Below are 27,540 nucleotides of genomic sequence, written 5' to 3' on the forward strand. Positions count from 1 at the left end.
TTTAAACTAACACTAACCTAACTTAATTCTACTTATATGGTGAATTATATTTATTGATTTGTGCATGTTGAAACAATTTGTATTCCTGGAATGAAATCCACTTGATCATGATGTACTTCTTTTTAATGTGTTTTTGGACGTGGTTTGCTTATATTTTATTAAGGATTTTTGTGTTTATGTACATTAGGAATATTGGTCTGTAGTTTTCTTTCCTTGATGTGTTTTTGTTTCATTTTAGTATCAAAGTGATACTGTCTCCATAGAACAAATTTGAGAGTATTTATTTCCTTTCTCTTTCATGAAATAATTTGAATAAGATTGGCATTAATTCTTTAAAAGTTTGGTAGAATTTGACTGAGAATTCATCTGGTCCTGGACTTTTCTTTGTTGGAATGCTTTTAATTAATTGCTAATTTAATTTCATTGTTTGTTATTGGTCTATGTTTTCTGTTTAAATATGGGTAGATCATATGTGGCTAGGAATTTGTCAATATCTTCTAAGATTTCCTGTTTATTGGAGTATAAATTTTCTAAACAGTTTCTAATCATCTTCTGGATTTTATAAGTGTCTCTAATTTTGTTGATTTTGTTCTTTCCTCTCTCTCTTTTGGTTAGTTTGGCTTGTTGATTTGATTCTTTTCTTTCTTTCTTTTGGCTAGTTTGGCTTAGGTTTTATCCATCTTTTTTATCTTTTTGAAGAACCAACTCAGTCGTATTGTTTTTTTTTTTTATTCAAAATTTCATTAATTTTGGCTCTGATTTATTTCCTGTCTTCTACTGATTTTGGAATGTTTATTCTTCCTTTTCTAGGGCCTTGAATTGTAACATTAGATTATTTATTTGGGATCATTCTTTATTTTTTAAAATATAAGCACTTAATGCTATAAACTTCCCTTTTAGAAGTACCTTCACCCATTCCAGAGATTTTGATATATTTCCGTTTTCATTTGTTTCTAAAAATTTTTTATTTCTTCCCTAATTTCCTCTATGTCATATTTCTCACTCAAAAGTGTATTATTTAATTTCCAGGTGTTAGAATGGTTTCTGTTTTTTATTTTGTTATAAGTTCTCATTTCATTTCTTTCTGATATGACAGGATTCAATTTTCCTGTTTTTTTGTATTTGCTAAGACTTGCTTTGTGTCCTAAACTATGGTCTATTTTAGAGAAGGTTTCATGTGTCACTGAGAAGAAGTGAATCCAGTTGTTGATGGATAGACTATTCTATAGATGCCTATTAGATCCACTTAATTTATAATATCTTTCAGTTCTGAACAGTCTTCGTTTATGTCTGAATGTACTATATATTGGTGAAAGAAGTCTGTTGAAATCACTCACTATCACTGCGTTGGAGTCTGATTCTTTATTTTGAGTAGGGTTTGTTTTATGTTCATAGGTAGACCAGTGTTACAGTCATAAGTATTTACAATCTTTGTATGTTCTTGTTGGATGAGTCCCTTAATCAGTATGATGTGACTGATTAATTTTGGCTTGAAGATGAGAGTAGTTTACTCCTGTTAGCTTTTGGTCTTCGTTTGCCTGGTCATTTTTTTTTTTTTTTTTTTTTTTTTTTTTTATCTCTCTCTATCTCTTCACCTTCACCCTATGGATGTCTTTGCCTATAATGTAAGTCTCTTCTAACAACAAATGCAACGTGTTGTTTGATGCATTATGTCAAACTACTTCTTTTGTCTAGGGGAGTTTAGACCCTTTACGTTTAGTGTTTTTATAGAGAGATGGTTTTTATTTTTATTTCCTGCCATTTTGATTCATTTCTGATGCTTAATTCAGACTTCATTCTCCTTTAGTTGACATTCTTCTAGCGAGATTCATTCATACCCTGGCTCTAATATTTATTTTTCATTTCTTCTGCATGAAATATCTCACTGAATTTGTTTTGTAGTTCTGGTTTAGTGATTATGAATTATTTTAGTCTTATTTCTCTTCTGAAGGATAGTTTTGCTTGTTAGAACTTATTATCTTTCAAGTTTTTTTGTATATTGATTATTCTAAGACCACCTGGCATTTAGGGTTTGGGTGAGAAATCAATACAAATTCTACTTGACTTACTTCTAAATGTGACTTTCTGTTTTTCACTTGCAGCTTTTATAATCTATCCTTGTTCTGTTTATTAAGCATTTTAATCATAATATGTCTTGGAGAAGATCTCTTTTGATCTTATCTGTTTAGAGTGCTAAATACATCTTGTATTTGGATTTCTGTCTCATTCTTTTTTTTTATTGTAAACAAAAGGGATACATGTTGTTTCTCTGTTTGTACATGGAGTAAAGGCATACCATTTGTGTAATCATAAATTTACATAGGGTAATGTTGTTTGATACATTCTGTTATTTTTTCCCTTCCCCCACCCCTCCCACCCCTCTTTTCCCTCTATACAGTCCTTCCTTCCTCCATTCTTGCCCCCCTCCCTAACCCTAACCCTAACTCTAACCCTAACACTAACCCCTCCCACCCGCCTCTGTCTCATTCTTAAGGTTTGGAAATTTTCTGATATTTCACTTAAAAGTTCATACATTTCTTAGTTTGTATTTCAGTGCCTTCATGTATACCAATGATTCTTATTTTGTTCTCTTAATGTTATCCAAGATTTCTTGAATAATCTTGTCATGATCTTTTAACATATTTTATTTATTGTTGACTTCATTTTCAAGTTTATATACTTCATCTTTGAGGTCTGAGAATATGTCTTCTCTGTGATCTAACCTACTTGTGATGCTTTCAATTGAATTCTTAATTTGATTTATTGAGTCATTTCCAAGATTTCTATTTATTTTTCAGAATCTCTGTCCCTTTATTGAAATATTCTTTTACTTCCTGTATATTTATTCTTTGTTCATTCCTTAGATGTTTAAGTTCATTGAACATTTTAATTATCAACTTTCCAAATTCTTTTTCTGGCATTTTCTCTATTGTGGGCCAGTTGTGTTGTAAACTCTTTGGGGTGACTTGGTCTCTTGATTTTCCCTATTGTGAGTAATTCTACCCATCTTCTGGGATAATTTTCTCTTCTACTTTTTTTGTGAGGGATTTTAGTGAATTTTTTCCCCTTTACTGTGTGTTTTGAGTTGGGCAAATATTTCAATGTCAATATTTCCACTCAATTTGAACTTGCTATGACCAGTCTCTTGTACCACATGGAGAGGAGATACCAAACCCCCATAATTACAATCACTTTATATTGACAATGTCTTATATTAATAAATCTTTAAGGAGAACTTATTGACAGTGTTCTTCAGTAACCCACTCATCTGTTTTTCTTGGCCATATTTTTGCAGTAAGGTGTTTCTTTCTAGGGCTTCAGTTATAGTGCAGTTTGTTTCTTCTCTGCTCTGACTCAAGTGGTCAAGCTTGTTTGGGGAGTCTGAATGCAGAGTTTCATCCCCTTCTTGGTTGGATGACTTTGATGCCCCTGCTCTTTCTGAAAGTTTCAGACTATGTGCTGGGGGAGGAGAGTGGAATGCATCAGCCTATCCTGCAGCCTTTTTTCAGCTTGGAAGAGATGACTCAGGGTTCAGCAGAGTTGGTCTGAATATAATTGGTCTCAGTCCCTGCCCACCAACTGTGGTAGCAAGGCTCCTACTCTTAGCTCAGATTGCCTGTTAAAAGTGAAAGAGTGTCTTTTGCTTTTCTCAGCTTCTGGTGCTGAACTGATGTTTTGATTACCTCTTGGAAAGGTGCTATGATAGTACAGCTTACTCTGAATTTCCATATTCCATTCTCCAAAGGGATAGACCTGTTATGAAGCTGCAATCCTGTCATTTTAATTCCAAACATCAGAGCAAGTGGGAAGTGTATCATATCCCCCTGTAGACCCAGTGACTTATGGGGCTGAGGCTAGAGGATCCAAGTTTGAGGAAAGCCTGTGAAACTCAGCCGGAACCTGTAATACCAGTTACTTGGGAGACGGAGGCAGGAGGATTATAGGCAAGCCTAGGCAATTTAGTGAGACTCTTTTTCAAAATAAAATTTAAAACAGGGATGGGGATATAGCCAGGTGGTATTGCATCACATTCCCTGGCATCTTTTCAGGATGCCTGGCATTCTCCCTACAGATCTTCTAGTACTTTTGCAACCGAGGAACCTGCACCTCTTGAGCATAAGAGAGGAGCCTAGAGATGGATCCGAATCTGTAGGTCTTATTAAAATGTTTTATTAGAAAGATTTGTAAAGTTAGATAGTGACTACATCACAAGTATAACTCATGCAGAGTACATATCGGATGCTAAATAAATGTGTTGGAGTTAAGTTTATGGAAAGGAACGATTGGTAGGTCCCCATAATAAGCAAACTTGATTTCTCCCTCAGTCATTGACATTCCTACTTTTAGAATATGTCCTTGCCTTTAGCACTCATTTAATTTTTCATTTTAAATTAGAACCTTGGAAGCAAAAGTATGCTCTGGTTTTGAGAAACCACAATCAATCCCTGATTCCTTACTCCCTCTGCACCCTGACAGATCCTGGTGCTTTTTCCTATGTGGCCCTGCATAGTGTGTGGGTCCCCTTCCTTCTGGGAATAGAGATTATCAGACTCATTTCAATGCAGTCATCTCCTGCTCTCTTGGTCTCACCAAACCTGAATAATCATAAAAACACTTTTATTTTATTTTTAAAAATATTTTTATAAACTAACAAGAAAAGGCCATGAGTTTTGCCTGGGGCTGGCTCCTCTTCCTTGCCTTTCTGCTCCCGTATTGTGTCAGTGAGTAAGCAGGCCTTATGTGTGACTGCCCACAGTGCATTTATTTTATAATTGCAGAGCATGTGGACCCTATTTAGAGTGTAATGCTATTTAGGAATGCATTCAGGAGTCTAAGATGATTAGATTTATTGGGACACCAGAAATAACATTGTTTCTCACTAACCCAGTGACCACCTGTTCTGTGCTGTCCTGAAGTCCCATCCTCCTTCACCCCAAGCGCCGACAGCAGGCCTAGGCCTCAGCTGTGGTACAGGCACCACATCAAATCAGAGGGCTTCTCAAGGTTGGAACAAGGAGAATTGGTTATCACAGGAATAACCAAGTAAGCCAGCTGGTGAGTTGTCAGCAATGACAGGAGACTCCAGGGTTAAGGACAAGCTCCTTAGGAGCCCAGGATTTACCCAACAGGGCTTAAAAGGAGGGGAAAAACAGCACAGAATGATGATTTTCTTTTTAAAAATCAACAGATACCTAGTAGAATTATGTCTTTCCCTCTCTCTCTCTCTCTCTCTCTCTCTCTCTGTGTTAACATACTATCACAGATAATAACATCTAGTCAAACTGACAAGTAGGGTAAGAAGGGCAAACATTCAACTTCTAAAATTGTTTATAATATGAAATTACTGGAAAAATAGTTAAGGGAATGTCACAAATTATAAAGATAATTACCATGGCAGAAAGGCAATCTACTTACTAGAAGGAGAATATGCTTATTGAAAGCCTGTTTTTCCAATAGAGTCAACAAATGGGCAATACAGTAGGATGAAGTTCGGACAAAATGTAATCTGCCAATCAGTAAGTACAAACTATTAAATTATAAATACACTGGATAAAAAACCGCAGCATTTCTATATATATTAGACCAAGTACACCAAATAACTGATGTTAAAAGATCACAACCAATAATGGTGAGGTCAACAAAAATGATCTCAATATCAGTCAGAGTTGAGTTTAAGGAATATAACCAGTAAGTGAAAAAAAAAAAATCACTTTAATAAGCTGAACAGCAAGGTTTAAAATGAAGGTGTGAACATTTAAAAATCTATGGTCTAATAATATATCAGGATCCAGAAAACAAAAACACAGGGGCAGAAGAAGTGATTGCACACCAAAAGGGGAAGACTGCAATGTTCTTCTCTGACTTATTAATGAATCTAGAGGACAGAAAAAGTGAGGTCAAAGGAGAAATAAACACAGATAAAAACAAGGGAAAAAAACCTCCTTTCATGTTTCATGGAATATTCACTGAAAAAAGTGAAAGCACGTTAGGTCAGCAGAAAACCTCGATAAATGTTATGTATTAGTGTTATTGCCTAAAATAGTCTGTAACTACAGTTTAGTAAAACTAGTAATTAGTGGAAAAATGGAAAGCAGAAAAGCTCTTTTCATCAAAATATTGCAAAACATAATATCTCTTGAGCAATTCATATAAAAAAGGAAATAAGATTAAAACTGCAGAAATTCTAATAAATACAAAGTAGTATTGTATGAATGTTAGAACTGTGATACAGATAAAATGATGATTAGAGGAAATTATAGATTATCTTCATGAAAAGGATTAAAGTAAAGGGACAAAGCAGGCCCTGAAGAGTAGAAGAAATAATTTAATAAAGATAAAATAGAAATTAATCAACTATATTATTGAGGAATAGGATAACTCCAAATGGACAAACAAACACACAAAACAAAATGGAGAAATCACATGAAATGTTTCTTAAGATAGGAAAAAATGAAATGGACACATTTTAGCTGATCTCTCCAAGTCAAAAGAATGATGCACCCAGGTAAGAACTCACACTGGGGGCACTTCTCCCCACCAATACACTGGAACTCACATTTACTCATAAATACAAGGGAAATGGGTAATAAATGTTCATAAAAATATAAGTACATGCAGAAACTTATAAAAGCTTCATTAAAAGAGCTTAAATATGACAAAAGAAATGAAAATCTAAAATAGAGTGAAATACCATGCGTGCATATGAATCAGAAGTCTCATTTTTTTAAAAAATGTCAATTTTACCCAAGTAGTATATATTCAATGGTTTTCCAAACACAATATCACTTTTGGAAACAAGGAGTTGGGAGGACCTGCACTACCATAGAGGTTCTCCGTCGTCATTCCTTGGGTGGCATGGGAGCTGCTAGCTTCATCTAGTAAAGAGAGGTCAGGATGCTTCTCAACCGACTAACTGACACAGGACAGCTCCCAACAAGGAACTGCACAGTTCAAAATGTCATTATTTCTGATGCTGAGAATCTCCGTGCTAGCAGCCATCAACACATAAAGTTCTGGTAATAAGACAATGTGGTGTTCAGACTGGGATAATTAATGGTCAGGTCAACAAAACAGAATAAAGTCCAAGAATAAAGGCGTGCTTTGCAGATGTTGAACCACAGGTGGTGACGCAGAGTAGGAAGGCTTCCTGATTTCATGCCACACCTCAAGTCACATTTGGTTGGGTTAAAGACCCATTTGCCAAGGAGAAAAAAAGAGAGAGAAGGAACTCATGTGGAAGAACATCTCTGTGACATGGAGCATGTGGTGTCGGGAGGGGAAAGTATTTCTAACTATAAAGAGGGAGATCATGCATTTTTTAAGTGGAAGGACCAGCCAGAGAGGGGCAAATATGTTTCAGGTGAGAAAGATCTGAAATGTGGAATACAGTACTTTCAACATGTACAACCCACAAAGGACTAACATTGATAACAGAAAGAATTGAGTTATTAGGTGTCACTTTAGTGTGACTGTCCATGATCCCACCCCTTAAAATGTGTGTGTATGAAAATCAGGGGCCACCTGTGAAAGACTGGCAGCAGAGTTAACTGGCACTGTGACTTGGGAAGCAGTTTGTCATTATTCTTGCTGTCAAATGTGCATGCTCCCAGAGACCAGCAATTCCACTCCCAAGCTCTAGAAACACTCTCACCCATGTTCACAATGAAGATTATATTTGTTGGTATCATCAGTAAGAGCAAACTAAGTAAATAAAAATTAAATTGTAGTACAAAGAATGGTCTATCTGACCAAGTGCTTGCAAAAAATTAATGCAAGTTTCTCAACTTTGACTTTGGCATTTGGGGCTGGCTTATCCTTAGTTGTAGGGGGCTGTCCTGTGTACTGAAGAATGAATCAGCATCTCCAACTTTTCAGGTAAAGAGCAGTAGCATCCACACATTGAGACAATTGAAAATGTCTCTAGATGTTCCCAAATGTCTCTGGGGAGGCAGAGAACCTCGTTGAGAACCTCTGATACAGAGTGAAATAACAACCATAGAAATATATAAATTAGAAAGATAACATACTAATAATGTATAAGAATAATAAAAATTAAAAAGGTAAAAATTTCCTGTGACCAACATGTCACAGTTATGTAAATTGTACATGCACACAAATGTTTGTGTATGTTTGATATGAATATGTGTACATATTCATACCCTCCCAAGACAGACATATTTAAAATCAAGAGAATTATGAGCTCCACATCTGGATGGAGGCTCATCTGGGTTGGGAGGAAAGGAAGGAGAATGAATAGGTGGGGTATATGCAGACAGAGTTAGTGTTCTGGTCATGATCTTTGGTAGATTGTGGCTTTTGGACTTGGCTTTGCTTGGTGGTTCTTCTGGTGGTCTTGCCTCAAATAATGTGGTGACTCTGGGGACTCGACTTGAAACACAATCATCTATGCTGGCCTCATACCTGGCCAGATTTGGATAGAGGATCTTGGCCTATGTTAGGTTTTTCATTCCTGATCTCATCATAGTGTGCTGCTCTCATGTTTGCAAAAGGTAATTACTAACGTGCCAAGTGCTTATAAAGCTTCTGCTTCTGCCACATTGGCCACTATACCCTTGGCCAAAGGATGCTAATTTAGTCAGCTTTTTTTTTTTTTTTTTTTTTTTTTGCCACTGTAACCAAAAGACCTGACAAGAATAATTAGAAGAGGAAAAGTTTATTTCGAGACTCACTGTTTCCGAGGTCTCAGTCTGTAAATGGTTGACTGTTGCTCCAAGACTGAGGTGAGGCAGAACTTCATGGTGGAAAGGTATGGAGGAGGAATCAGGAAGCAGAGGGAGAGAGCTCTGTTCACTGGAGCAAAATAGACACCCCAATGGCAGAACCACTGTGACTTGTCTTTTCCAGCCAACTATATCTGCTTATAGTTACCACCCAGTTAATCCACTCAACTTGATTGATGCACTGATTACGTTAAGGCTCTCGTAATCCAATCATTTCACCTCTAAACTTTCCGTCCCTGTCTCACACATGAGCTTTTGGGAGACACATCATATCTAAACCATAACAGAATTCCCTTGGCTAGGTCAGAATCAGTATATGAGGGGCCAACACAAGGTTGTGGATCTTGGGAACTTGAATAACTGAGGGTCATTGATGTGGCATTTAACCAAATTAATCTCCTGGAACTTTGGCTTAGCTGCACTGTACTTCTCTATTTTTGATATGGCAGGAAACCATAAGTAAAATCGCATCTCACACATTGCCTTTCTTCATCATTAATTATAACAGGAGGTAGAATTAGATATTTAAATATTCATTGCATCATTTCTTTTTGATCTCTCTATAGTTCATATAGAGTGAGAATATGTCAGAAATCAAGGGGTCTCCGTGGTACAGTTAGTTTTCTACAGGAGCTGTTTGACCCAAGGGATGCGTGCTAAGTTCAGAGTATGTCAGAGGTTCAGAAGCCTGACTTTCAGCCTCAAAGTCTGAGCAAATATTCCTGCAATCTTGCACCACTTAGGATCCAAGGAACCACTTGGGAGAAGACCATGCTTCAACCATAACACCAGACTTCCCCTTTATAATTTTGCCTCATTGAAACTATGTACAATAGGAGACTGGAAAAACTTGGACTGGGAATTCTAAGTACAGAGTTGGTCTTAGGTCGTAAGTCAGGGCTGGGGGCATGACTGTCATGCAGAAGACAGGGAGCCCACATCTGAGTGTGAACAAGATAAAAGTGCACTGAGTCCAACTCAAATTTCAACTCAGCCTAATCCTTTTGATTTCTCAATGGGACTGAAATTATAGCCTTCTCATTGATTTACTGAAGAGAGGAATAGGGGAGTCCTTGTTTGTGGAATATGATACTCTCCAGAACATTTGAAGGTTTTTAATACACAATATCTAACAATAACCATGAGGCAAGAAATGATGATCCATAGGCAAGAGGGAAAGAAATACAGGCAGACTTCTAGGAGGCCCTGATATTGGAATTGATCTTTAACATGATCATGTGTTGAAGATGGTAGAGGAAAACATGGTAGAAGGACCCAGAATGTCATTAGGGAATTTGCGTCTATGTTAAAAATCAACAGAATGTTCTAGAACTGATATATGATATTTATGAAATCAATAACTCAGAAAAAATGTATTGAATAGCTGTTTTGATATAGCAGAGCTTAGAATTACTAAACTAGAAGACAGATCAATGGCAAGCATCCAAATTGAAGAAAGGAAAAGATAGAAAAACATATAACTACATTAGAGTGTTCCACACACTCGAAAGTTAACATGAAAAATTTAAGTTCTGAAAAACAGTGAAATAGAAATGGCAAAAATGACATTAAAAGAGAACGATCAAAAATTTTACTAAATTGATGAAAGGCACTAACCCAGAGATTCAACAAATTCTGCAAAAATCCACATCTAAGCATATACCAGTAAGATAGTTTAAACCAAAGCCTCAAGGGAAATATTGAGAATAGCTGGTAAGAAAAGGCACATTGTGCTCAAAGAACACAGGTACAGCTGACTGCTGCACAGAAGCAAATCAGAAGTCAATGGAATGACATTTTTTCAAAGTATCAGGGCTTTATTTCCACAAAATCCTCCAAAAGTAAAGGTGAAATAAATCATTGCTGACAAACAGAAACCCAGGAAATTTATTGCTAACATTCTTATACTAAAAGAAATACTGAAGAGTTCTTGAGGCAGGGAACCGGGAGTGTCTGAGGTGGCACCCTGCTCTCAAGCTCATTAAGTTCCCTTTTCATGGTTTTATGATATTGTCAAGTCCAAGGCCTGTGGGTCAAAGACCCTTTCTGTAAGTTCGTGACCCCAGTAAGAGCAGTAGCCAGAGGAACATGTTCCAAGAGACCCAGTTCCCCCAGGGCAATGCCATAAGTATTGAAGACAGTGCAGTGCTGGTAGGATCGTTGCTGGTGTAGACCAGTGGAATGGGACTGAGAGTCCAGAGGAAAGCCTTTACATTTATGGTCCGTTGATACTTAACAAGGTTGCCAAGACAATTTACTGGGGGAAAAAGAATCTTTTCCACAGTTGGTGCTGGGACAACTGGTTATCCACATGCACAGATATGGAGTTGGATTCCTTCCTCATAGCATGTACAAATATCAACTCAAAATGGATCAAAGATTTAAATTTGATATAAGAAAATTTTTGTTATATTGAGTTAGGCAAGGCCTTGATGGTGGCACAGTTATTCCCTCTGCAGCAGACGTCACCTTGGTCCCTCAGCTGTGAAAAGCCAAGTGCAGGCCCCAGAGGAGGCTGCTGTTGGGCCCAAGGGTTCAAAGCTTCCAATTCCTGTTGCTCTGCCAGACTTTGTGACGCAGGTGGAGGAGATACAGGGAGTGTCCTGATATCCTCCCACCACCCATCCATGCAGGAAACGCTCCTGATTGAATTTGGGAATTGAAAAAGAAGAATCAATGCACAAGGCCCTGGGTTCAATCCCCAGCACCACATAAAAAGAAAAAAGAAAAAAAAAAAAAAAAAAAAGAGAGAGAGAGGAGAATCAAGTTTCCAAAATGAATATGTTTATCTTTTATAAGTGGAATCAAGAATACAACATTCTATAATCCTCGGGAAAGCCACCCTTGGAGAAATTAACAGGAATTTCGCTTTGTTCTTTATGACCTGGTTAATACTATTTTAAAGATCTGAGTTTAACTTCAGGAAATGGAACTTTTTAGATGGTTCACAAATGTAAACATCATGAAATATTTACATGGTAAACATGTAAATATTATAGCACTTTTGTGTTTGGTTGTATATTTCAAATCGCTTTAATGGTTATTATGATTTTTAGAAAAGATCTTATGGTTAATACAGTGAAACCATTGTTTTGGGTTCCTATGTAATGAGTTGATCTGACCACCAGATGGCAGAGGCACACAGTATGGAGCAAGGCTGGATTCTGGGGTCAGTTTTCTTTCTCATTTTGGATGGTATATTTATTGTAAGTTTGATGAATGCACATTTGAGAGCAATGAGATTAATGCTGAATACACATATGAATCTTCAAATGTCTCATAAAAATCATACAAAAATAAGAAATTGAGTAAACCCTTTCCCAAATGGTTCAGATGATCACCTTGTCTCTGACATAGTTCCCACTAAACTGTCTGAGAAAGTAGACTGGGTTACAGACCTAGGAGGAAGGCTACATATGGTAATTTTCTCTACTGAGTGAGGTTCCTTAAATGGTAAATCAAATTGGAATTCTGTGGAAGTGGTCACTTTGATCTGTGTTGAAACTGTAGAGCAGTTGATAAGTATGACTTAAATACTCTAGATGAAATACATAAAATATTATTCTAAATTATTTCAGCAGGATTTGTTATTGTTCTTTTCCTCATTAATGTTTAAATTTCCCATTTCAAATCCCATATATATTATATGTATGCCATATACAAAGTGCACTCAAGAAAGAATTCCATACTACCTAAAATTGAAGAATGTACCCATACATATGTATGTGACCACAGGGATGTAAGTTCTGCTACTTTAATTATGGAGTCAACAATGACCTCTTTTGTCATAAAAAAGAATTGATTTCTCCATGTGTGTTTCCATTTTTTCCTCAGCTACTCAGAAATTGATATAAAGTGGTTTTGGAAAGGTGCAATAATTTTCCTGCTGCCATGTAAAATCAAAAGGGGGAAATACTGGGGAATGATATTTACCAAATTATATTGTTATATCATGTGCATGCATGAATAGTAACAACAAATCCCACTAATATGTGTAATTATGATGCACCAATACAAATATGGGAAAATATCTTCATTCTGAGTAGATTTCACTAGACTCCATTAGTCTGTATTTTTTTACTTAAAAAAATCAAATGCATTTTTGTAGTATTTTAAAAGAAAATGTAGTTGCCACCTGACATAATATGCCTGAGGACATTCAATGCAGTTATTTCATTTGTAATATTTTAAACTAACCATCCAGGATCCGGATTTGTGGCGCCAATCCCCTGAATAGAGAGTGAATGGGTGGGTGATGTCCTTCCCTGGGCTGTGGAGCTCACTGACAATATCACAGTGCTACACCTTGATTCTCCCGGCAGGACCTGAGTGCTGCACACATCTGGGTCTGCTGGACCGGACTTTCCTATGCCCTTTTCCAGACACTGGGCTGATGGTGCTTGAGGAAGCAGAAGGAAGAAGTGACAGAAGTCTCTATGGAGAAACAAGGGATGGGGGCATGCAGGTTGATCGCACTTCTGGGCCTACCCACCCCCCCAGAGACCCTCACTCAGCTACTTAGGAAAGTGGGAATGCTAGAAAGAAGTATGCCCTACTTCCCAAGTTCACATGACCTCAGAATATGCAGAAGCCACAGGAAGATGACACACAGCACAACAGGCTAATGGTGGGTGGAGGAAAGTGAAGCATTTAAGATCCAGCTTAGCTGTTGCTGAGAGATCACCTGAGTGATGTTTGAGCCTGACATCCCACAGTAGGAGCATGAAATGTTGGAGAAATGAAAACAATCTAGTTCAGAAAATTAGAATGTTCAGGCATGTCCTGCTCTCAGTACTGTATGGTCTGTTCCTATATGTCTGTTTGTGATGAAACATTCTTTTATCAAAAGGTATTCTTGTAACTTTTTTTTCTCATAATAAGAATGATACTCTAGAAGAAATTTTTAGAAAACACACATAGGAAAAATAAAAATACCTCATCATCTTACTTCTCAACAATATACATTTCTAAGATTTTGGGTGTTTCTTCATATGTATATTGGGAGATAAATATATATTTTTTTAATTATTTAATAGTTCAAACATACAATTTGGGTTTTTTTTTCCCTGATCAGGACCCCTTGAATTTCCCTTTCTAATCCATCCTGCAGCTCCCAGAATATAAGCACTAACCAGAGTTTAATCTTCATTATCCCTGTATTTTCCTTAGATGCTACTATGTATGTATGCATTCCTAAACAACACAGAGAATTATTTTGTGTAATTTGAACAATGTATAAATATGGTTATAATGGCTATGGCCCAGTTGTGCTAGGGCATGGAATCAGTTGCTGAGAGACCAAGGAAGAGACACCCCGAGATGGGGATGAGAGGTAGGGGAGATGCTTTGGGGCACCTCCAAAAAAATAATAAAATAAAAATCTCAACTCAGGGAGAAGCTAGAACATCATTTCTACAATATATGTCCTTGTGAACTATATTAATGAACAAAGAGAAATAGATCACGTTTCTAGAGTCTGGATACCTGAGAGCACTCTCAGGAGCTTGCTGTAAACCCCTTAACACACAAAAAAAGCCCCTCATGCCCTTTAGGAGATGGTGAAAGTCACCCACACCCAGGGAGGTGCCAGCACTCCGCAGGTGCTCTTGGGTGCATTTGATGACGGGACACAAATGAGACACTGCTGCTACACAGAGGGGAGGGCTATGTGTGAAATGTCCCTTGTCACAGAAAAAGAGGAAATGCTTTGATAAAGCTGAAATCTTTTGCTGCATTCCAAAGGTCAGTAGGGTATAGAGAAAATGTTCATCAAATGTTATTTTCTGCCAACTGCCACCACTGAGAACCCCTTTCTGGGGGAGCTGCAGTTGCAGCATTGCTGACTGTACACTGGGGTCACCTCGCTTCTCCTGTTTTCTCTTACTGCCTTTTAAAACTACTGTGAATAGATGACCCTGGTGTCAGTTCAGCTGTGTCCCTTCTCCTGCTGGTTTTATGCCCTTCATTGGATTTCCCCCTGCACTTATTCCTCTAGGATCCAAGTTTGGAGTTTTTGATTTGCTAACAATATCATAAATTGCATCCTATTGGACATTTCTCATTGTATTTTATGAATAAACTAGAGACAAACAGAACCAGAAGCTCTTTGGAATTCAAATCCACAATAATTAAGACAAACTTTATCAAGTGTTCACGTGCCATAATTTACACAGAGATTAAGCATCTCCAATCTGAAAACCAAAATAGAAAATGATCCCAAATCTGATAATTTGTGAACTTCATAGTAATGCTCAAAATTTTTTAGATTTTGGAACTTTTTAACTTTTCCTTTTGGATTTAGGAATGTCCAACTGGTAAAATCTGTGAAAATATTCCAAAATCTGAAAATTCTGAAATCTGAAACAATTACTCCACTATATGTCCCCAGATTGCAGGGGGCATTGTATCATGTATTCAAAGTCTAAATAATCATACACTGCTGGCACATCCAGTGGGCTTGTCATGGTAGGCATAAAACCTACAAGCCATCTAACTTTTGTGGGGATGGGGTTACGTACGGTACTGGAGATTAAACCCAGGGGTGTTTACCACTGAGCCACATCCCTAGTCCTTTTAATTTTTTATTTTTTGTAAGGGTCTTGCTAAGTTGTTTCCAGTCTCTAAGTTGCTGAGGCTGGCTTTGAACTTGCGATCCTCCTACCTCAGCTTTCTCACTCACTAGAATTTAGTCACGCACTACTATGCCCAGCTCATCTAACTAACTTGACATTGTGAAATTGTGAAGTCTGTACTGAAATCAAGCAGATCCATTGTGATGATTGTAGAAGATAGTGTCACTGTCCACACTCATGGTTTCTGTCACTCTGTTGAGATTTGAAGAAGAAATGAGGAACATAAGGCTAATTCTTAAACTAAAATAAATTTGTCCTAAACCAGTCTCCATACGTGCCTGATAATGTTTGTCCCCAACGTGGCCTCCGTATACGGTGAATTGTAACCGAACTTGCTATGCAAATAAAGTGCAAGCCAACCCCAATGGTAGAACTATTTTTGCACACAAGCCTCTAAGTCTCAGCCAATCACAGCAGCCATGCTTCAGACCATCACGTGCTGCAGCCTGTTCTGACCATGCGCATATGGTCAGGAATGCTCAGATGGTTTCCGGATGGTTCCTAGGTGGCGGTTCTTCTTCTGTGGTGGTGAATATTTTCTGCAGAGGTGGTGCAGTTAACTATTTTTGGTCCCAAGTGCAACCTGGTGCTAAAACCTTTTTTATTTATTTTTTCTTTAGGCAAGCTTTGCTAAATTAAGTGTTCTCAGTTTTACTTTTCTTTTCTTTTTTTTTTTTTTTGGGTGCTGGGGATCGAACCCAGGGCCTTGTGCTTGCAATGCAAGCACTCTACCAACTGAGCTACCTCCCCAGCCCCTCAGTTTTTTCTTAAAACAGTTCCGGGCTGAGGTTGTAGCTCAGTGATAAGAGAGCTTGCCTAGTATGTGTGAGGCACTGGGTTCTATTCTTGGCACTGCATATAAATAAAGAAAGAAAATAAGGGTTCATCAATACCTAAAAAATATATTTAAAAAAAAAAAAAAAGCAGTTCCCATCTAGGAACCAACTGTGAGAACCTACCCATGTCCCTTCTGGCATTTGGGGGAATTCAGAGACTATGATCATCTTTGAGCTATTTAAGAGTAGAGTGAGCTGTAGTTCCCAGAAACCCAGAAGAGGCTGCCTTGGGAATCACTGCTTTCCCACCACACGGTCAAAAATTAGGCCACAGCTTGAGAGCCTTGAGGTTGGGGGAGAGAGGATGACAGCAAGAGTACTACCCAGTGAGCGGGTCGAGGGGAAAACTGTGAGGACCAACCAGAAGAACTACAGGAATGAGGCCCTGGAAACTGCAAGGAATGCCCATGAAATGTCCCCTCTGAGCAAACATCTAGTCCAGACAGCATCCTTGTGGGCTCAGGGAAGAGCAGCATCCAGCAAGTGATATTTTCTTGCTGTTTTACTCCCAGGGTAGCTGCTGGATTTGTAGTGGTCAGAAGACAAGTTCACTAGGCCTGTCTGGCAGAGGAGGTAGATGTACCCAATGCCAATTGAGAAGTCTACCTGCTGCTTGCTGGCCTAGCTCTGCAGGATTTCAGTAAACCTGGCTGTTCCTGAGGAAAACTTCGTGTTTCAATGCCCTTCGTGTCTCATTTTGTCCTTGGAGAGAACTAGTAGAGATTTCTTTAGTTGAATGTAATAAGCAGGTAAGCTATAGGGACTCTATATTTCACCCAAGGGCTGGAGACACCAGCACCAAGGAGCAGGTGTACATAAGCAGTGTGGAGAGAACAAAGTGGAGAGAAACAGTCAGTTTTGAAGAACTGCATGAGTGCAGCTTGTTCACTGTCAAAGCAGCAGTAACTGGGAGTACAGAAAAAGAGTCCTTTAACACCAAAGTAAATTAGTAGAAACCCATTAAATATCATGTTCAAAAAAGTGATTTGAAAAATTACTTGGAAGAATATTCATTTGTTTCTCAGAACTGTAAATCTAGAGTATGTATTGAACATTAGCTTTTGTGCTAGAAAATTAATTGCTTAATTCTGGAAACACTATACCACAATTGTGTACTTATTTAGCCAGGAAAAGTTAAGTTGGCCATCATGCAGTAAAAAATAAAAACAATGATAATATCAAAATCATCCTGTTAAATTGGTACTGAAAATGAAATAAAAATATAAACAATGATAATATCAAAATCATCCAATAAGAATTATGCAAAGTGTTCTAATATTGTAACTCATTTCCCCTTCACTACAACATTGTTTGCATTCGTTCTCATTTCAGAAAGTGATGTTTGGAGATCCTGAGTGACTTGCCTGTCATAGACTTGGAATGTAGAAAGTTTCTCTCACTCCAGGAACCACAGTGTGCAAAAGAAATTCGTACACCTTGTGTTGGACACAGGTATGTAAAGTGTTTTCTAGCAACCACTTTATGCCAGGAATATAAAAGGGTATTGGGATGGTCTTTTTGCAAAGTTTCAGGAGGACTCCTGAGCTAAGCAATGTGTGTCTGGTCAAGTACTTGTTGGCAAAAAATGGTAGAGATTGTGACAACATCAGGGAGCAGGTGGCAGCAATTTCAAGTACTGGAAAAAAGGGGAAAGAAGAGCTGCAGACATAATGAGAGTGGATGAGGGTGGAAAAAAGCTAATACACAACTTTTCAGGACTGCAGGGCTGTGCCAGCCATGTTTTCTAGAGGAGAGCTTAGCATTTTCTCATCTCCATTCACTGTGGCTGGTATGGCATTATTTTATAGCTTTCTGGACATTAGTTTCACCTGTGTGGTTTGTGTATCTATGATACTGTGGGTGTGAGAAGCATGGGCCACATGTTTATGGGGGAGATGGGCTGTTCTGGGTATGACAGCTCAGTCTAGGGAGGGGCAACCCAAGCAAACCTCTGAGTAACCACAGAGACCTACACCTGTTTGAAAAATGCAGCAATCCACATTGGCCCTGGAAAATAATAATAACAATTGATTGTGTTACAAATTGTGTTACAAGAATTGTTATGAAGTGACTGACCTTAGAGAATACAGGGGGAAGCCATTGGAGCTGTCTGGAGCTGGATGTTCTATACTGTTCAGGTGGTGAGAAGGACAGAAAGCAGAGCTGTGTCTGGGGAAACTTGGAGGAATTTCTTCCTGTGGGAGTCTTCAGAAGTAAAAGTGCTTGAAATTGTCAACAGCATTGTAGTCTATGAAGGGGAATTGTTCTTAGAGATAACATTGTTGAATGCCTCCCTGTTTTCGTTTTGTTTTGATTTTGCTTATTTGCAATAGAGCTTTTTCCCTTGGAGTTGAAGATGGCATCACATAGTTTACCACTCCAAAGTGTATTGGAGTGACTGATCATTGAAGTGAGTGTGAAACCTGTGTTAAATAAAAATCTATTTCAAAACCAATATGCAATAGACTCTAAATGTCATTTAGAGAGTCTTCCATCTGTGAATTTTAGAAGTCACTTCTAGCTGGGCACAGTGGTGCACACCTGAAATCCCAATTAGTCAGGAGTCTGAGGGAGGATAATTGCAAATTGGAAGCCAGCTCCAGCAACTTAGCAAGACTGTGTCTCAAAATGAAATAAAGAAGGGGTTTGGAGTGTAGCTTAGTGATAGCTTGTGCTAGGCACTGGATTCATCTCTAGTACTGTGAAACAAAACAAAAAAAAAATTACTTGATTTCCACAAAATGTTTTGATGTGAAATTTTTTAAAAACAAAGGAGATTTTTTTTGTTATTTTCTCCGTCATCTTATTTTTTTGTTTATCTGTTTCTTGGTATATATAAAAATGCTGAAATATTTATAAGATTTACAGTGGGGAAATTTTATTAAATAAAGTATAGGTGGCCATAAAGTCTGTAATGTAAATATCTTGTAATTAATTGAACCCCCTGGGATTACTTCTTCTGGATAAAGTTCTGGGTTTCTGCCGTGAAAATTGGACACACAAATCATTGAGGTGACATGTGACAGATGCATGTGCAGTGACTGATAGGAGTGTTGCTTTAATGCAAACTGTTCATTGCTATTTTGCACAGCTTATTGAATGATGAATTGCTATTGAGGGACAACACATTCAGCATGTCATAGTAATAAACTATTTGTTATGATTGTTTGTCTGTTTCAGACTTTACAACCACCTCTAAAGATTGAGGAGTAATCACTTAACCATGTTAAAAATAAATTTGAAAAGGACACACTATTCTTTGTAAAGCATTTTCTGTATAGAATCTTTCCTAATTTGTTTACTGTTGCTTTGATAACCTAAACTTAACCAATGTAAGTTCCACTATAAACTACCAAATAGTCCAATAGAGAGTATTAGAGGACATCTGTGATCATGTTACTTCATTTTATGATTTGATGACATTATAAGGGAGTACAGTAGAAAATATAATAGGTTTAAATTTGTAATTATGTTGAAGGGGACTTTTTTTAATGGGATTTCCTTTTTTTAAATTATTTAAAAATTTTTTTACAGTCTGCATTTTGATTCATTGTACACAAATGGGGTACATCTTTTCGTTTCTATGGTTGTGCATGATGTAGATTCATACCATTCATGTAATCATACATGTACACAGGGTAATGATGAAACCAATAGCGTTAAAAGAGCTCTTGTGTCATCTCCACTCCTTTTAATGAAAGGACTCTGATGCTTTCATGATGGATAGTCTGAGACACCCAACCAGTGACACATTCTTGACAGATGTCTTAAAATAAATGATACAAAATCATTGGGTTGCTTGTAAGTGATAAGAAATGTGCAGTCTTTCTGTGGCGTATGAAGAGGTGCTTGGGAAGATGGGCACCTCCAGCCAGGTTCCTGGTGCACCGATTCTGACATCAATGCAAACCCAAAGTAAAAGCAGTTTCTTGCAAATCGAAACTACACTGAGATTCCATCTCACCCCAATTAGAATGGCGATTATCAAGATTACAAGCAACAATAGGTGTTGGAGAGGATGTGGGGAAAAAGGCACACTCATACATTGTTGGTGGGGCTGCAAATTAGTGCAGCCACTCTGGAAAGCAGTGTGGAGATTCCTCAGAAAGCTTGGAATGGAACCAACATTTGTCCCAGCTATCCCACTCCTCGGCCTATACCGAAGGACTTAAAATCAGCATACTTCAGAGATACAGCCACATCAATGTTCATTGCTGCTCAATTCACCATAGCCAGATTGTGGAACCAACCTAGATGTCCTTCAGTTGATGAATGGGTAAAGAAACTGTGGCATATATATACAATGGAATATTACTCAGCTATAAAGAATAATAAAATGATGGCATTTGCAGGTAAATGGATGAAATTGGAGAACATCATGCTAAGTGAATCCAAAAGACGAATGATCTCACTGATAAGCGGATGATGACACATAATGGGGGGTGGGAGGGGTGCAAGAATGGAGGAAGGAGGGACTGTACAGTGGGAAAAGTGGGGTGGGAGGGATGGGGGGAAGGAAAAAAATACCAGAATGAATCAAACATCCTTACCCTATGTAAATGTATGATTACGCAAAATGGTATACTGTTACTCCATGTACAGACAGAAACAACATGTATCCCATTTGTTTACAATAAAAATAAATTAAAAAAAAAGAAAAAAGAGAAAGCATTTTCTTCCTCCTAAGCCATGGCATATCAGTTATACAGAAATACCACTTTGGGAAACAGTCTTCAGGAGAGCCTAGATGAGCTCATACAGACTCAACAGATCACCACCCCAATTTGCCCTTCAAGTTCTGCTTTAGTTTGATAAGGTTATAAACTCAGCATTGTCTTAGAGAGTCAGGAACAGAGTTAATTCCAGGGCCTCTCAAATATGTATGGATTATTCCCATACAAAAATGATACAGATTCTGTGATAATGTGTGTACTTTTGAATTGATTGTTGTTGAATTCAGGAACGTGACAGAACTTATTAAAGTGGATAAAGTGGAAATTATAGCCTGCGATGGTGAAAATACTGGCTCCATACTACAGGATGAATAGGAAAAAAAGACTTTTTAGGGCATCTTCTATTACTATTATCACTTTTTTGAAGAGGAGCAAGGAAGAGACTTTTCAAAATGACTTTTGAAATGACTGCACTGTACTATATTATCAGAGAATTCCAGCAAAAAGAAGCTTATAACTACATTCTATTACATTACCCTTTATTATACAGCATGAAAAATAACTTTTTAAATAATGAATCAAAAGTTGTTGCCTTTTTAAGAACATTCTTTAGTAAACTCATTTTACAACTCAGAAAAAGAAAAAAAGAGATATTCAGTCTTACCAATTGCATCCTTTGGAAAGTGTTGAGGTATAATAAATGAGACTTTTCATTATGGATTATTCCCATACAAAAATGATTAAATGTACAATTTTCTCAATTCAGATGTTTAAATATTCCTTACTAGTAGTTTCATTAGGCTCTGTGAATTAGTGATATATTTGAAGAATTCTAAATTATTTGAAGTAATGTGTGCTTTTTTTGCCCTATAATGAATAAATACAGAACTTGACTGCCTGAGTCTTAGAAAATGTGCATGTCTTAGAATTCTTTTCAAAATGAAATCTTCTACTTAGTCCATCAATGTAAGCTATGTTAACTAAAATTTCATGTTTTGGAAATGTGTAATATTATTTGAGGGTTTTACTACATTTCAGGAACGAAAACATACACTGTAGAGGATTATATATAGTCTTCCCAGAGGATGCAATAAAAATATTTTCAGAAATCTAGTTGTAAAAAAAATCTTTCCATGATTCTTGTTTCATTTGAAAAATAAAGCAAATTCTCCAAACTTGACACTACCTGCTATGTGCAGAATAATGTGCTAGTTGGATTGTCCCCTGGGAGGTGGATGTGAGTCCAGATGCCTCTTTGCTGGTTTATTTCATTCCTAGAGTCCTTTTGTTACATGTCTTTATTGTGGTTCCAAAGTGGACAACCATCTTTAATTCAGTTCTTGTCTCCAATGAAATAAAACGTGACATTGATACATTTGATTTGTCAGTAAAGCTGGACAAGTAAGAAGATTTCTGTCACTGAAGGTTGGCAGCCATTTATTCGTGTTTAAAACTTGTGATTTTCTAACTGTGGGGCCAGAGCTAAGGTTAGTGTAAACTTGTAGGGGAAGGAATTTTGCTGGTCTGGATTTGGAATCTGCAGTTCTTTTGTTCAGAGGCAGTGGCATTACAAAGGAACTTAAGTTCCTGAGGATTTTTCCCAAGTAGAGAACACCATTTGGAGGCCATGTTGACACTGTCCTCCGTGTCTCAGTGTCTTGGGGTTCTGGGGGCAGGACAAGGCTGCCGGTGTTCCTCTTGTGCTTCCAGTTGGCTAAGTGGTTTCAGAGCCACTAGGAAGGAAAAATGGTTGTGGTCTCTCTATAGGAAGTCTCGATGAAAGGTCTCCATGTATCAGATTTCTTTGGAAACTCTATGAAGTGGCCTGTGTGGGGTCTCTTGAAATCTACATGAAGTCTCTTTGGAGCTTGGTGTAGAGGATTCTCTGCAAGAATCTTCTGTGAGGGCTCTGTTGTGGTGACATATCTTAATGTACTGTCTCCGTGGGTTGTCTGTATAGGAGGAATTCCTTGTAAGTCTGGGAAGCACTGTAGGCGGTCTTTGTGAGAGATCTCTGTCAGGACTCTGGAGCAGGGGGAGGTCTTTGTTGTCTCTGGGTCAGTTCCGTATGGGAGAACTCTGTGGAAAACATGTAAAGTCTCTGTGGGAGGTTCTCTGGGTCTGTGGGGCATTATGAGATCCTGTGGGAATTCCTGTGTAAGGTCTCCCTGAGAGGTTACTGTGCCATCACCTGGTAACATGAGGGAGATCACCCTATGGTGCTTCTGCACAAGTTCTATGTAAAGTCTCTCTATGCATTGTTGTATCTTAGAGGTCTCTTCGTGAGATCTCTGGGAAATCTCTGAGAGATTTTGGTGTTGCAGTGAGAGTCCCTGTACTGTCTCTCTGGTTTCTTGTATAGTCATCTTTCAGGGGTCTCTATGAGATCTCTCTGAGAATCTGTGAAGCTTCCATAAGGCCTGGGAGGCTGAGTGATGTCTCTGTGAGGGAGCTGTGTGAAGTCTGTGTGGCATTGAGAAGTTGCTGTGGGAGGTCTCTGCTTAGGTATCCATGAGAGGTCTCTGAAATCTCTTAGTGCAAGTCTCTGTCAGAGGTCTGTGTGGAGGTCTCTCTGACATCTGGGTGAGGATTTATTACTTATTTTTAAGGGAAATCCTTGTAAGGTGTTTTTCTGTGTTAGCTGACAGAGGTCTCTGTGAAGTTCTCTGTGTGGGTCTTTGTTGGAGTCTGTCATGTGGGCCTCAGTAGGGCCTGTGTATGGATCCATGTGGATTTTGTGAGGTCTCTGGGTCTATGGAAGTCTCTGAGGGTGTGTGTTGAGGGCACCGTGAGGACTCTGGGGATCTCTCATTGTGGGTCTCTGTCAGGAATCTGGAGATCTTTGGGAAGGGTCTATCAGTGTGGGTTTCTGTAGGAGTCTCTTGGGAGTTTTTTGTGAAAGACTCTGGGAAATCTGTCAGTGTGGGTCTGTGAGGGAGTCTATGGAATTCACGATGGGCATCTAACTCTATGACTCTGTGGAAGTCCCCTAGGAGGTCTGTGGAGGACTCTGGGTATTTCTCAGTATGGGTCTCTGTCAGGGATTCTGTGGAGATCTCCGTGGGGGGTGTTTCAGTGTAGGTCTCTGTGGGAGTTTCTGTGGAGGCTTCTGTGGAGGATTCTGGGGGTCTCGCAGTGGAGGGTCTGAGAGGGATTTTGTGAAAATCTCTGTGGAGGTCTAACAGTATGGGTCTCTGAGGAGGTTTCTGTGGAAATAATCCCAGTCCATAGCCTTTCTGCCCCTCATGAAGGACAGGACTGGTGGCAGGAGAAGGGACAGAAACTTGCCCCCTCCTACTTCTGACTGGCCCACTGGCATTGCTGTCTGTGGCACTTGTCCCTTCAGGAGCCTTGGGGTTCCTGTCCAACTAACTCCCTTCCACTTAGAACTTGCCACTTGGGTCCATGAGAGGACCTGGCAGTGCCTGGCCCATGGTCATTTCTGCTTTCACTCTGGACTGCCCTAGACACCTGGTGAGACAGAACCTGACTCAGGAGAGGCCTGTGGTGTCTGTACCCACACCCTGAGGGGCCGCTCAGTTCCGTGTAGGGAGGATCTTGATAGGCATGGGGGTAGAGCTCATGCTGTGTTTTCTTCCTCGTGTCTCTTGGAGCAGGACTACAAATGAGGCCTGTGGAGCATTGCCCACTGCTCACTGAATGTGAAGCAACAGCGTGGAAAACTCTAGAGAAATGGATCCTCTCTGCTTTGTGATTTTCTGCTTTCCCAATATGACCAGGGGCTTTGAAGAGGAAATCTGGACTGAAGCAGAGCAAGGCCCAGAAGGGACCAATCCTGACCTGTCCCCCTAGCCAGGAAAACTCCTGCATTTGAACAGATCACTTCCCCTTGTGGGAATCCTGTCTGATTGCCTTTTTCCCTGGAAGTCCTGTGACACAAGCAAAGACTGGAGCCAGGAGACTTGCTCTGTGACCCCAGGCTGGCTCCTTGACCCTTTTAAGTTCTGACTTCTTCCCTGGGAACATTACTAAGCTATATGTATGTGTAAAGGTCCCTAGGCTGCAAGTCACAACCAGAGTGCCCTAGACCTAGATTTTCCACCAATTATCAACTCAGCCTTTCTGGAATTCAAGAGGCAGTGTTGTATAGGCTTATTAATACACTCCTCAGAAATCTATCTTCTCTGCTTGAAGGATTTGCTTCATTTTGGCATTTGTGTCAGCAGGTAGAAGGGGCTTCTCCAGGCCTGTAGTCTGGGAGCCAGGGCAGGGGGAGGCCTGGAGTGGAACTGGAGTGGGGTGGGGTGAACAGCTCAGTCCCTGATGTCCTCTTCCTCCAAGCTGGTGTTTGGCAGTGGGAGGGCATGGACTTCCTATCCATGGCACCAGTTAAGCTCACCCCATGCCACTCTGCCTTCTTCCTTGGCTAAAACATAACATTTTTCTCAAATATTTCACCCCGAACCCACCATGCCAAACCATTGGACAGTTACTGCAGAAATAGTTCTGTCCAGAAGGGGACTCAGGGTTGTTGACCCCTTCCCTATGCCTCAACAAGGCATAGACAGAAGCCACTACCTTTAATGAAAAAAAAAAAAAAAAAAAAAAAAGAGAAAGCAATAGACATCTTGATAGGAAGAAGTCATTAGCACACAAAGAAGGTACATGAGTCAAATAGTCATTCTCTGTATGGACTGATTTTTTTTTTTTTTTTTTTTTCAGAAAGAAAACTTTTCTTACCAGGAAAACTGAAAAACATGATATATTTAACCAGATAAGACCTTTGAAGACAGCATTTTGGGTTATGGTGCAGGTGGCCTGAGATGTCTGCCCCGCTTTGCCGATGCTGGCAGGCACTGACTGGTGGTACAGGCTCTCTGAGCAGCAAGGCCTGATTGCTGTCCTGTGGCTCTTGGGGCTGGCATGATGATTACAGGCCCTATCGCTCATCATTTATCCTTTGCTTTGTGTAGGAGAGACCCCTCTGGTGACAAGATTGCCTACCACTAGGGCTGGAGTTCCCCTTCTGTGTCAGTTTAATTCTGGTAGACCACCTCCATGCTGATGCCCCAGCTTGTCCACCAGGATCTGTCGAACAACTGTCATGATGTTCTGGGCTTTAGCTGTCCCATTGTCTGTTAACACTTTGCTTGTGACTGATCCCTGGGTCTGGGCAGTGGATGACAGTGGTTTGACTTTTTCCAAGGAATCTTCCTGCCCTATGCCTTTTTTACTGGGGCATAGAGACTGCAGAAAGTGATGCTTCCTTTTCTCAGTGTAGCTTTCTGGAGGGTCTGACATTTCTCTGGCAGGGAGGGGAGAGACTGTCACTTCCCATTCAGGAGGCTCCTCCTTCTCTACCTCTGTCCTCCTGGTCTCTTCAGATCTTGAAGACTGGGACTGTAGTTTGATTTCCAGCATTGCCATACCACAGCATGGGTCTCCTGAGACCATACCTCCACTCTCCTCCCATGGTTCATACCTGGCCTTTGCCAAGCTTGGATTGGGCTTGAGGCTGCCTCTTGCAGTTCCCGTGATAATCCTGCCATTCTGGGTTCTGCCGGGGAGACTGTAATTGTGAGGCTGAGAAGGCAGGTGGTCCTCCTGTGTAGTTGGAGGGACCACTGAGGGCTCATGGCTGCCACCCAGTGGGGTTCCTCTCCAGGCCTTCTGCCTCTCTGCAGGTGAGGGATCAGGGAGGGGACTCTGCAGGGTGGGAACTGACATTTTTTTTACCACCTTCTCTTCTGGACCTTTCCAAGGAAGTTCTTCTGGGAAACTGGCAACCTTGGGAATGGAGTTGGCCCAGGAGTCAGAGGAGACCAAGGGAGAGGCTGACTGTGGAAGGGGTGAGGGTGGTCTCTCACCAAAGCTGTGATTCATGGGATCAAGGGCCTGGAGTTGTGGACTCCACCTGTGTCTCACCCGAGACCTCATAATATCTGTTTCTAGCATCAGATGAGTTCCTGGATCAAGGAAGGAAAGATTCTGGGATGTGTTCACTCGGGATTGCTGATCCTTGGAGAATGCTAGATTGATGTGTTTTTTGTGGGTGTTGGACTTGGGAAAAGTGTAGTTGGCAGCAAGCCAGGATCCACGCACGTACACAGGGATTATGCCCTCGTTTATCTGTACCAACTTTTTGCTCAGATGGTCTTGGAGGATTTTTTCCAGAAGTTTCTTGTTTAAGCCTGTAGATAAGTCACTTCCTGAGTCACACTTCCCTGGCCTCATCAAGTCACTTTCAAAATCCTCCTTTTCACCTTCCAGAACCTTTACTGGGGTGCTTCTTGACTTCCAGGGTAGATCCCTCTTTATGTCTTGCTCTGGGCCCTTAGGGAATCTTCCAGAGCATGTGGACGTCACCTTCTGCACACCTTTTCTACTTTCATAAGCAAGTTCAGCAGGCTGGGCAGCCAGGAAGTGGCCATGCTTATCTTTTGTCCGGCACCCACAGCACTTCCTTGAGAATTTGCCCTGATTCTGTGTGAAGTCCTGGGATGCTGGTAATCTGCAGGGAGGGCCAGCCTGGTGTTCATCTGTAATGAACCTCTCTAGTCTGTGTTGCTCTGGTTGCTCATGGAACTTGGTGCTGTTAGAATCCCCAGGAAGGATGGGGGCAGACTTGGGGGTCAGGCAGGGGCGACTGCCCTGGTGATGTTTGAGAGTGGATTGGCTCTTTGCTTCCTGAGACTTT

At 39.7% G+C, this 27,540-nt stretch overlaps 1 pseudogene across 1 annotated transcript; it reads left to right on the forward strand.

Annotated features, from left to right (window-relative positions):
* The first annotated feature begins 20,875 nt into the window (after window positions 1–20,875).
* Window positions 20,876–21,257, forward strand: LOC306643095 (transcription initiation factor IIA subunit 2-like; annotated as a pseudogene). Its single transcript has one exon. The product of its transcript is annotated as a transcription initiation factor IIA subunit 2-like (transcript).
* The last annotated feature ends 6,283 nt before the right edge of the window (window positions 21,258–27,540 follow it).

Source organism: Sciurus vulgaris (assembly GCF_902686455.1).
Source record: "Sciurus vulgaris genome assembly, chromosome: 13".
In the NCBI taxonomy this organism is placed as follows: Eukaryota; Metazoa; Chordata; class Mammalia; order Rodentia; family Sciuridae; genus Sciurus; species Sciurus vulgaris.